Raw genomic sequence first — 12,794 nt, 5'->3', positions numbered from 1 at the left:
TATCTGCCAGTCTTGCATGCTTTCCCCATATGGTAATCCATACCGTATAAGCTGAATAGTTAGTTACCCTAGATTTCTTCTCGCTAACCCGGCATTGAACCTCACATATGTAGGCCTGTCAGAACAAGCTTGGTGATTTCTATCCGTAATATTTATTCGTATCACGTCAGCTTGCATAACATTTGACGTTTGAGTTTGTCCGCCGGCCGGGCCCCAGTGTCACATCTGTGCTGCGTGCTCCCTGACCCACTTAGGCGAACATCTGTCTGTGCGTGCGCGTGCATGTTTGTGTGTGTGTGTGTGTGTGTGTATGGGTATCTGTGTGTGGGTGGCATGCTCATCTCATCCACAGAAGCTAAAGCCTGCTTATCAACCCCCTCACCTATAGACTAGAATAGAGAAACCCTGGCTGATTTGTGCACTGGGACGTTCATATTCTCAGTCATCACACACACACACACACACACACACATGTGCGGAGTGTTGAGTAGATTTAGACACACACGCACACACACACACACACACATACACAAACACACACACATACACAAACACACACACACACACACACACACTCTCACACACACTGATCTCATGTCCGCCACAGAGCGGACCAGGAGAACAGCACATGCCCTCTAGGCTAGTAGTTCTGTGTTGGTTTGCACAGTGATACTCTTGCGTTTGGGTGTGAGGGAAGTCAGAGGCAGTGCTGATAAGGCGCCTGGTGGGAGAGAGCCAGTGAATGGTTGTCGGAGCGGAGGGCATGGAAGCGTGGGTGGCTGGGCGGCAGCTCTTCCTGCTACTGGCTCCCAGAGCCGTGGCCCTCCGCGCAGGAAGCGCGAGGGAGAATTCAGGAAGTGAGGTCACACACTCCACTGCGCTCCCGACTGAAGTAGATGTGAGAAGCGTAAACAATCCCATATTTAACTGCCAGGGCGAAGTGTGTAGGTGTTTATGTTGAACTGTCAGATTTGCGCGTTGCGTTGCGTCGGAGGGATGCATAGGTCAAGAGCACATAAGTCATGTGAGCAGAAATACGCACGGTTAGTATCAAAGGCAGCAGGCCTGAGCACTCCCACGCTCTGCCTGCTAAATTGATTCACAGCGCCCTTCAGAAAGAGGCACCAGGGAACGGGTTTTTACATCATCAGATACATTTCTCTGAGTTCTGTAAACAAAATAGCACAGACAACATCCTTGACCCTCACAAGGCTACGAGTGAGGCTTATTAGTAATGAATTTAGTCGGCCCCTGCGCTTATTATTATTATTAGACTGGTGTAGTGGATGCTGTGCAGTCGTTGAAAAAAGGTCATTGGAATTCACCATGCTGTAGCTTTTTCTTTTTATTTATTTATATATTGCTTTGGGTTTTTCTTGCGGGGGTTTCTCCGCAGGGAGGGAAAGCGTTTCTGCGGCTGGCGTTTGTGTCCTGTGATCCTGTAGGAATCCAGACCTGTGAATGTGCGGGTAATCCCTATGAGTCATAGCAGGCGGCCGCTGCTGCTGCTGCTGCTGCTGCTGCTGGTGCTGCTGAGGAGATGTTTAATCGCTGGCCTGCTTTCTCAGGGCCACAGAAGGCCTGCACTAATCTTCTCTTTCTCTTTCTCTTTCTCTTTCTCTCTCTCACACTCTCTCTCTCTCCCTGGTCTTCCTCCTCTCCTCTTCCTCAGACGAGCACCTGTGCACGTGTGATCCCTTCACCCCAGCACCGTAACCCTGCAGAGCTGCGCGTAAATGAGAAGGTAATGCTGCTGCTTTGTCATTACACATACATTGTTTTTTTTTCTATCTACACACACACACACACACACACACACACACACACACACGCACGCCTACCTAAACAAGTAGAAATCACACTGCCAAGTAATGTCATACATCTCAAAGCTACTCATACAGCCTGAAAGGGGGTATGGTGTTGGACGGTGGTAGGGGATTGAAAGACAAGCAGTGTCTTATCACACTTGGTGATGCCTATCAGTATTGGTGTGTGTCTTCTTGCTAACCCTGGATGGAACTGCTCTAGCTCAACTAGTGTCTGATAGTCAGGCTGAGGCCTGAGTGGAGAAAGTGCTGAATGCTCACTTTAACGCTTGACACGGTACAGGGGGGAGGAGGGGGTGGTGGTGGGTGTCCAGAAAACGTGTTTTCCCACGTTTTCACCGTACGACGGGAACCATGAACGACCCCATTGACGGGTTGATTAAAATCATCAAAGGACTGCAGAGGAATCATGAGGAATTATGTTTTTTTTTCCCCCTTTTCTTTTCTGGATTAAAACAGAAGAAAATATAAGCCTGCGATCCACAATTCCCAGGCCGGCAAGTTGGGACAAATAGTCCGCAGTTCTTGCAAAAGTACACCCTAGAGGACATTGCTGTGGAGGGAGCAGCGTGGATCAAATTTCAGGAAATTCAGGACGGTAAAACCGCAACGGAGGAGTGATTCTCTCAGCTGAGAGGGTTATACATTAACTCACTCTGGCAGCCTCTTATCCTGTTCGATGAGGCAATCGGGCCGCATATGAGGATCTAGCCTAACGACTTCCTGGTGCTGGACCGAGGATGGACCTCCGTGTTTTAGTGTCTGCTATCCATTCCAGGTTAGGTAATGAGAGGGTCGCTATGCCCGACGTTATTGATCGGACCGAATCGATCTGCCCATTTCCACCGAGCAGCAGTCTGTCTTTGTGAGCTGTGAAAGGAGGGGGGGGGGGAATATGCCTGGGACTGGTCCAGCTTGACCTTCATGCCATCAGAGATGTCAGAGTTGTGATCGTTGTGCTGCAGTGTTATGGGAAAAAAGGCTCACTTGAGTCGGTTCCCAGACTATCTGGTCCAGGCTGCTATCGATCACGGCTGCTTTGGCTATAAAGCTGTGAATCCTGAGCTTCGAAAGACTGTTGTTAAGACTGAAGCTGGACCTGTTCTGTGATTGAGGTAGGGGGGACGGGGGTCTTAGTAATGTCCTAGAGGATCTGTGTGTGGGGGGGGGGGGGGGCGGTAGTTTATTTGTGGCCCCGATCTCTCATCGGCCGCATTAGCTAATGGGTTTGCCTCGGTGGCGTTTTTACTGGGTAAGGTGGTGCCAGGAGCCGTGGAAGAGCTATAAACATCCAGCTGCTGTTTCCTTAGACTTTGAACCCGGCGCTGAGAAAGCACCCGGGCAGCAGAGCCTCGTGCCGGACCTGCACACCACCTCACCTCTTAGCAAACACGTGGGTGTGTGCCGACATGTGCACGGGGGCTGAGGGGCAGTTCCAGGTACAATTCATTAATGTTGCCACTCCGACACACACACACACACACACACAAATACACACACGTATGCACACTCACACTCACACACATACGTACACACCAAGGCCTGTTTTTACTCCAGTGCTGCTTCACAGGAACAGACATGCTCTCGGGGCAGATCATCCAAACATTTGTCGTGACTATGAGGAAAACAAGGTGCACAGAGACAGATCATTCCCCCACCAACACACACACCTACACACACACCTACACACACACACACACACACACACAAATCAGTGCAGTGCCTCTGTTATCCTGACTACATTGTTCCTCGGGTAGCTATAGGACACTGAATCTGATCTATAGGGTGCTGTGAATGGACATACAGTATCTGTCAGAGACAAAGCTTCCGCACACTCGGGCAAGTGTTGTTGTTCACACAGTTGGGTTGACCTTTCTTGTCTCCGAGCCCCTTAAGGCTTGTCCTAATTGTTTGACTAAAGAGGCTTGTGGAGACGGGTGAAGAGTCTCTCCTGATGGCTTCATTTCTGCCCTCTGGCCTTTCGGCCCAGTTGATGGTCGTGGGTGTCTGTCCGTCTGTCTCTCTTTGTCTGTGTCTGTGTCTGTCATGTCTGGTGTGGTTAGAGAAGTATAAATATGGATAAATTAGCTCAGTGTTTTTAACATTTCCTGCTTGATGTGTGAAGACTGAGTTGCTGTGTGTCAAATGTTCATTGGATGTTTCAGTGGGTCAAATTTCCTGTCTCTGACCACCACACAGCTCTGGCTGTCCCCTGCATTCAGAATACCCTCCGCGTGCATATATGTCTAGATGTATATGTCAAATGATCAGAGCTCACTCGTGCTCTTTCCCCATCCAGATGAGTGATCCAGACACCGGTTGCATGTTAAGAGGAGATGTCGATGGGATGTGCATTGCTATACATGGGTCCCTTTCCCCTAGCCCCTTGCTCTTGAGTTATAGCTGTAGGAGGAGGGGAAAAAAAGCATGTAGTCACACGTGATGATGGGCTACAACCACTGATCGATATTATGGATCAATGACTACAACCCTGTCCAAACCCTGTGTGTGTGAGTGTGTGTGTGCATGCAGGGTGGTGTGGGAGGACACTTGCTGGTGGTCAGCGCTGTGTGTGAGAGAGAAAGAGAAAGTGTGTGAGAGTCTGTACAGGATGGTGTGTGGGAGCACAATCACTGGTGGTCAGGTGTGTGTGTGTGTGTTCAGGATGTGTCTGCCGGCGGTAAGTGACGTATGAGTCAGTGTTTTGGGTCTTGGTAGTTTGCTTTGATTGCGGTGGAATGGAGGCAGCTTGTGCTGTAGGTCCGAATGAAACCAGTGTCTGGGGGGAAAAGAGGATTTTATTTTTTATCATTATTTTGTCTTTTGTTGGAAATTAAGATAATAATTTTGAGGGAAAAAAACGCACCCCTCTCCGCTATTGTGTTGGGTGTTGCCTGTTGTCTGGGCTCTGCCGAGATGCCGCGCTCCAAAACGAGGTCAGTGCACACAAGGGTGGCGTGTTTACCCACGACCAGAGCCAGTGGTCTCTCAGCGTCAGGCTCCACTGCCTCCGAGAGGCCCCAGCTGAGATGAGAGGAGACCAGCGGAGAGAAGTCACCCCGCAGTGACCGAGCACTCAGCCCTCCCCCACCGTCTCTCTCCTACTCTCCTTCACCCCTCACCCCCCCCCTCCTCTCCTCTCCTCTCCTCTCCTGATAGGTTTTTCCATCTCAGGTTAGCCTCTGCTGTTGAATATTAACCAGACGGCTGGCCAGGCTGATTTACCAGCCTGTTGTTCAGGATACACACACACACACACACACACACAGTTTCTATGTAGCGACAGCACTGCAATTAGGTTATGCACGTCAGCACTGAACACACACACACATACACACACACACACACAAAATCAGACACGTGCAGGCACAGGCACGCACACACACACACACACACACACATACACACACACGCACACACCAGCTGGCACACAAGTGCACACACACTTACAGAAGAGATTGTCCCTCGCTGCTTAGGTGCTTGCCTGCTCAGTCCTCTCTGCTGTGGCTGGTTTAAGGGCTTTAAAAGAGAGGGTGGGTTGTTCTTGTGCTGTTTTGAGAACCTGCTGATGATGTTTTCACCTTCTCACACTAGCGGCAGATTTACTCTTTTTCCTGTACTGTCGAGAGAATCTGATACCAGTGGTGATGCAGCGTTTTTTTCTTTTTTTCTTTTTTTTTGTACTCCAGCCCATCCCCCCAGTCCGGGCAAATAACCTTGATATGACCTTGGGCCCCTATGAAAGCGACCATTCTCTCTCGCTGCTCATTGTGGTGTCTGAAGGCTCGAGCTAGCGCAGAGAGGGAGGAAGTGTTGCTATGGCAAACTAGCCCGCAATGCTAAGAAATGTGTGTGTGTGTGTCTGTGTGTGTGTGTGGGGCGAAGGCCCACTGTGGAGGCATTGAAAGAGCCGGAGAGTGAATACGCCAAATGAAAGTGTGTGTGTGTGTGTGTGTGTGTGGGCGGCACACATGTGCATTAATGTTCTCACGCGGCTATATATCTGCTCTGTTGTGTGATGGGTCTTCAAATCCAGATTCTCACACTTGTTTGTGTGTGTGTGTGTGTGTGTGTGTGTGTGTGTGTGTGTGTGTGTGCGGATATGAGTCAGGAGAAGAGGAGTCTTACCATCTCCTCAGGGGCCAACTAATATAACTGGCCTCCGTTAAACAGGCTGTTCCATCAAGAGCAGATTTATGAGATGGGATGCTCCACAGGGGATGCTCAACTGAGGTCTGACGACGGCCTCCGTTAATGCACCTGAGGAACTCCGGCCAAGAGAGAGAATGAGCTGCTGTGTGTGTGTGTGTGTGTGTGTGAGTGTGTGTGTGCGTGCCCGCCCGCTCGCTCTCTGCAACTTGTATTGATTTTTCACCTGTTATTCACCTGTTACACTCTATAGTTCTATTGCTCCATGGTGCATTTGACAAGAGCGTGATATGTCAGCTGTGGCTTGGGGGGAAAAAACAACAATGCGTAGGCCATGGGTCTGACTTTCAGACTTTCAGTTATTTTTTTTTTCTGTGGAAGTCCCTTTGGACACGAGCACGAGCTGAAAGATTCATGTGAACGTTCCAGCGGTGGCGTCGGAGGGCGAGAGCAGACGCTTTAGATGTGGTACCGTGTTTGTAGAGGAGACCGGTGATTTACAGCAGGTGCTACTTCTTCTTAATGTAAGTGCTTCTCTCTCTCTCTCTCTCTCTCTCTCTCTCTCTCTCTCTCTCTCTCTCTCTCTCTCTCTCTCTCTCTCTCTCTCTCTGTGTCACCCTCTTTTCCTTCCTCCAGTCTTGCTCTGTTCCACTGCACTTCTCTCTTGCTCGCCTCTCTTCATTCGCTCCCGTTCTCCATCTGTATGAAATGTGTTTGTTTCCGTGTATGTGCGTGTGTGTACAGTACATGCTAGGTTCTAAGTTTCACTCCTCTGCCTTTCCAGAGAAAGCGCGTGTGTGTATGTTTTTCTATGTCTGTGTGAGTGAGTTTCTGTGTTTCCTGTTCGTGAGAGGACGTGCAGGAGTGTGGAGTCACACAGACAGGTAGTTCTACGTCACGTAGCGAGGACACTTCTCTATGGGGCTGCTGGAGCGGAGAAATGAGCTAGAATGAGCGTCACACTTCACTCGCTTCAGTGCACCTTCTCAGGGCTGTCTGGTGAACTCCAACTTCACATAGTGTGTCTGTTGACGTACATGCTAAGGTCGGATAACGTTCTTTGTGTGTTTTGTATTGTACACTACACGGGAGCAAGTGTGCGGACGGACATTCTGTTTGTTTCATTAGTCTACGTTTTTTTTTTTTTTGTCCAGCACCTTTACTTTTTGGATGTGCGCATCGCTACTGTTTTGCATGTGTTTTGTATTGTATACATCTGGATGATGTTTCATAGTTTTTATGACCAAATGTTTGATTAATTCCTTTTTTTATGTTTTCCTGATCAACATGTACGCAAGAGTCAAGGTTTTTTTTTTTATTTATAAATTATTATTATTATTATTATTGTTATTAATTCAGGCAAATTGTTTGGGATCATTAAATTCTTTGCCATTCATACTAATAGGAATTGAAAAGTGAGTTCTTTTTATTTCCCAGCGGGGAATATGAGGCGGTCGCTAGGTGACGGGAGACGTCTCTATTTCCCAGGCTTTGCTCTAAGAGGAAAATTGCTGTTTTGCTGGCGCGTTGGGCCAATCCTGTGCTAATTGTGCGCTGCCTGGTAGAATAACCAGGCTGATGATGATTACAGAGGTCTTGGCACCATGCTGAGCCCAACAACCTGACAACTACACCCCCCCCTTCCTCCCTCTCTCTCTCCACACACACACACACAGACACCCATGCATACATGCATGCACGCACATGTGCTCACGCGCGCGCGCACACACACACACACACACACACACACACACACACACACACACACACACACACACACACACACACACTTAGGGACACAGTCAGGTGTGTGCACAACGCTTAACCACACCAGAACACACGCTGATCCCCGTTGCCGGCACTTAGCCGTAATCAGTGTGGCATCTCCTTGTTGTGGCGATGTGATCCCTTTCGCGGGGGGGTGGGGGGGTGGCCTCCTTCATCATTCATGTGGAAGATCATGTCTGCGTCGGCGTCGCCGCAGCCTCGCGGCCAGCGGTGGCCAGCCCAGTCCAGCCCAGCCCAGCCCAGCCCTGTTAGTAATCCTCCGATACGCATCTCCTGAAGTGACACACGCCGACTCGGAGCAGCCACGGCAGCAGCGGCGGCAGGCTAGCAGTGATCTCAGCCCAGCTTTGTTAGCCCATCTCCTTTAGCCCCCATCTCCTTAATGGAATTGGGGTTTTAAACATCGGCTCTGATCTGCTGTGATGCAATGAGGGGAGAATGTGTGTAGAGTTGCAAAAAAATCCAATCTACCCTTGTATTGTCCTGTCCCCTTGACAGAAAATGAGAAAGGCGCCCAGGGAAGAGGGGGGTGGGGGGGTGGTTCAGACTGGTAAAGTATTGTGGACTGATGAAAGCTCACCTCACCCACTCACATTAATCTTGGTGTTGCTAGCCGCATGTAAACATGGCTACTCCCCCCCCCCCACCCCCCACCCCCGCAGCAGAGACAAAGTGCAGAGATGCGTTTGAGACAGTTGTTTTATCTTTTTTTTTTTACATGACTTATTCCCCTGAAGTAAGGCTCTTTTGAAGCTTGTGTGTGCGTCTCTGTCTGTCTGTCTGTCTGTCGCTTGCTAGCGGTGGCCTGCTTACATGAGTGCATGGTTGCTATTAATAGCTGAGGTTTTTTATCTAGAAGGGTTTTGCTGAGGGGTTGAGTAGTTCTCTCCGTAGGCTGAAGATGTTTTCATGTTTCATGTGCTGCAGGTAACGTGTGTATATATGTTTGTGTGTGTGTGTGTGTGAGAGAGAGAGAAAAAGCTGACCTGAATGTGTCTGTAATGCTTGCGGAGACTGACGAACAGCATCAAATGTAAGCCCACACACACATGCACATGTGTGTGTACACACACACACACACACACACACACGCACATGTGTATACACACACACACTCACACACAGCGGGAGCCGTCACACGGCGTGGCTGGTAATGAAGCTGTACAGCTGTAGTCTGCGTCTGTGCGAGGAGAGGAGAGGAGAGATGTTCTGTGGGCCAAATGAGCCGGAAAGCCTCAGTGCATCAGACGAGCCGAGCCGCTGCCAAGTCTCGCGTCAGCATCCGGGAAACTCTGCGACCCCAGCAGCAAACTACTCCAGAGTGATGAGACTTCCCGCTCAGGGTCGAGCAGATTAACGACGGCAACCCTGACGATAAACTGTACCCATAATAAGATGAGTTTCCGCACTCTGCAAATAATAGCTATACCAGTGACCGTAATAGTAATGATACACAAGCATGCACACTGCACTGCTAAAAATACATGGGCCTAATCATATGTGTCACCGCAACACAGCTGACGTTCCACTGGATATGTCATGAGCTGGCATATATTGTTGCAGAAGTTCGGCGCAACAGGCTACAGCGCTCATACCATGTACGGGTTCGAGTGCCCACAGGGACCCAGGTTCAAGTCTGACCTGCGGTCATTTCCCGATCCCTCTCTCTCCCATGACTTGCTTCCTGTCACTCTCTTCACTGTCCTATAAATAAAGACAAAAAAGCCCCAAAAAATATACTTAAAAAAATAGATAAATAAGAAAGAAGTTCTAAAGAGCCTTCCATGCGAATTGCAAAGTTTTGTTGGCAGTGTTGACCAGACTTAAAGGTACCACAGTGGTATCTGTCTGTCTGTCTGTCTTTATCCATGTACTTATGTGTGCAAGTATGTGTGTGCATGTGTGTGTGTGTGTGTGTGTGTATTGCTTGTGTGTGTGCATGACCCTCAGCACCACCATAGTTGCGTGTTGCTGTCAGACAGTCTTGCATACCAGAGTGATTCGATGAGACCGCTTCGTGGTTTTCATACGCTCAAAAATACAGCCTGCAATCATGAAGGAACGTGGTGCTGGCTTGCTGTTGTGCATATGTTTTTTTCTTTCTTTTTTAAAGCTGTGAAGTGTTTGGCCACTTGACTTGTTTATTTCCAACTTGAAGGCGACATCTAAGATGTTTCTGTCGTACTGTGCTTTGGTGTGGTGAGGGGTTCTTGGGGGGTGACCTGTCATGTGGCCCTGGGTGTGTGTTGATGTACTGGTGTGCAGCTTGTGATCTCTGGCTGTTGATTGGACGAGTAAGGAGGTGTTGAGATAGGAATTTTGTCATTGGACATATGACTCACACATGCATGCACACACACACACACACACACACACACACACACACTCACAGGCTCAAATCTGCATCATGCTCACAAACTTGGTGGTTCCCTGGCACAGGATTGGATCAGTCACCTGACGTGTGTGTGTGTGTGTGTGTGTGTGTGTGTGTGTGTGTGTGAGGCACAGCCAGAGCAGAGTGGCTTACAAGTTCAACACTTCAAGTTGAGGAGGACAAACTGCAGGGGATCTATTTGCATGCGAGGTAGATCAGAGTGTGGTGTACTACAAAGCAAGATTTGGGGATTTAGCAAGCAAACTTCAGGTCTCACTCTGGATTTTCAGTGATATGAAGGTGTTTCTCTTTTAATCTAAAGAGCATTGCCATGGTAACATAACCTACTCCATAGCAGGTTCAGCATAAGAGATCAAAATCTACAAAAATCACAGCCTGCCGACCAACCAATGACCCTTATACTCCTTTTATTTCCAGTGGAGCCAGGTGTGTTGTAGTCGCAGCTATTGTTAATGTAATTAGTGTTTACACGGACCTGGTTGGGTGTTGCGCCTAGTGAATCAACACGTTACGGTGTCGAAGGATCTATGCGTGTGTTGAAATTTGTTATTGTTGGGCAAACAAGATTATCAGTGTCTGATAAAGAGCAGAATAGAACAGAAGATTCCGTTACAACACTGTTGATGCTCCACCAGGACCCACCAGTCCATTCTGTTGGATAATAAATAGCATCACATTTGTAGAAGATCCAGTGGACCGCAGTGAGAGTGTAGTGAGAGAGTATCTTCTTAAGGAAACAGGAAGTGTTTTAGAGGAATGCTAGTATGGATACTCACCATGAGAGTGTATCGTAGCTGCCCATTAACTCTTTTTGGTCAGCGTGTGTGTGTGTTGATTCCCTTATGATTGATTTTGAAAAAAATATATATATTCATAACTTGCAGATCATAGAGTCTTTTTGTGTGTGTATGTGTGTGTGTGTGTGTTCTGATGCATTCAGACATCTCCGGGAGCAGACGGGACATTGGGGTGACCGCGGAGAGGTGTGTGTGTGTGTGTGTGTGTGTGTGTGTGTGTGCGTGTGTGTGTGAGATCGTGGAGAGTTGAGGTAGTCTGGTTTTCACCATACTAAACTCAATCTTTTAAGATTGAACATTAGTTTTGTTTCTACTGCACTTCGCTTTGTTTCTACTGCACTTCGCGCCGCTTCAGTTTCGTTATCGTCACGTCACCGGCCAATAGCGTGCCAGGACTAGAGCATGGCCGTTTCTGATTGGAGCCAAAGGTTCTGGCAGTATGCAGAGGAAAAAGATCTGCTGGTGTCCAGCCTGGAGTTTAGGCCCTGTGGGCTGTACACACACCTATGACACTTCACCCCCCCCCATAACAACTCTCCTCTCCTCCTCCCCTCTCTGTGTCAGCCCACCCTCATGTTTAATGAAACACTCACCGCCAGCAGCAGCAGCAGCAGCAGCAGGGCTTTTAACCACGCTGCTATTTATGGCCTCCCCTCCCTCTCTTTCTCCTGCTCATACAAAGTCTCTCCCTCATTCCCTCTCTTTTTTTCTCCTTTTTTTCTATTTTTTTTGCCCTCCCTCTTCTCTTTTTCTCTCTCTTGCTCTCTCTCTCATACAAATTTGGTTTGTCACACAAACACACGCACCAACTCTAACTTTTGGTTTCTCCCGTTCTCTGCTTCCTTCTCTCTTGGTTCAGTCTGTTGTGGTTGGTGCACTCATCTCGTCTCGTCTCCTCTCTGGCCTTCTCCCTCTTGTTCCCGTCTCTCTCTCTCCACTCCGTTTTTTTTCTCCACTCATCTTGCCAGTCATCTCCCTATCTCTCCTCCCAGGCCATCCTCTCTTTCCCTCTTCCTCTTTCCGTCTCTTTCTCTCGCTCACTCTCTCTCTCGCTCGCTCTATCTCTCTCGTCTCGCTCTCTCTCTCTCTGTGTTTGCTTTCTGATTCAGTAGACAGGGCTCGTAGGTTGCTAGCACTACAAGGCAGCTAGCGTATAATTGATAAGGGTCTCTCCTAGTAGTCATAGTGTGTGTGTGTGTGTGTGTGTGTGTTTGGGGGGGGGGTTGAACACTACTCTGAGGGCTCACTCTTTTCCCCTATGGGTGTTGACCCAGCCTGAGGTACGTCCTCCAATGGAAACTTTTTATTATTGTTTTTTTTTTTTTTTTGTCAAGCGTTGTCAAGGAAACGGCCGTCTCTGCGGCTTCGCTGCTGCTGCTGCGCCTCAGGAAACCCGCCAGTTGTACGCTCATGGCTGCACACGTTAGGCCGCATCCCCCTCCGCTCCGCGGCGGGTGTCTCCGCTGATTGGCTGACGGGCCTGCGGACCCGGTGGCCGTTGATTGGCTAGAGTGTCAGTAGCAGCTGGAGGTTTGGGGCGGCTGCCCTGTGCTGATTATGATTTCATATCAGATTTCTTTGTTCCCCTGTGGAGGTTCGGGGTAAAGTCCAGTGTAGATCCTCGTGCTGATTTGTCTTGAACACTGTGTGCTCGCGGCACCGGACACTCCGCTTGACATTTGGGGAACGAGGTGGACGGTGTCCAACGCGATTTTTGCTGTTCCCTCTTCTCATCTGTCTGGACCCCTGTGACATACACAGCCTTCCTTTCGATTAGCCCCCAGCTAGCGTGCTGCGCTTTTTTTTCCCCAAGCGCAGGCTAAAACTTGAACTGGAGAT

At 49.0% G+C, this 12,794-nt stretch overlaps 1 protein-coding gene across 2 annotated transcripts in view; it reads left to right on the top strand.

The window, feature by feature from the left end:
* The window catches only part of erbin (erbb2 interacting protein), a 62,086-nt gene that overhangs the window by 6,676 nt on the left and 42,616 nt on the right, over positions 1-12,794 (top strand). For both annotated transcript variants that reach the window (XM_062527516.1, XM_062527515.1), the window contains exon 2: positions 1,673-1,744. The gene's annotated coding sequence lies outside the window, so the exon portion shown is untranslated. The remainder of the gene's footprint in view (positions 1-1,672; positions 1,745-12,794) is intronic.

The sequence above is a fragment of the Sardina pilchardus genome, chromosome 23 (assembly GCF_963854185.1).
Source record: "Sardina pilchardus chromosome 23, fSarPil1.1, whole genome shotgun sequence".
Lineage (NCBI taxonomy): Eukaryota > Metazoa > Chordata > Actinopteri > Clupeiformes > Clupeidae > Sardina > Sardina pilchardus.
The sequence above is the reverse complement of the archived record's forward strand: the minus strand, read 5'-3'. Positions and strand labels throughout refer to the sequence as shown.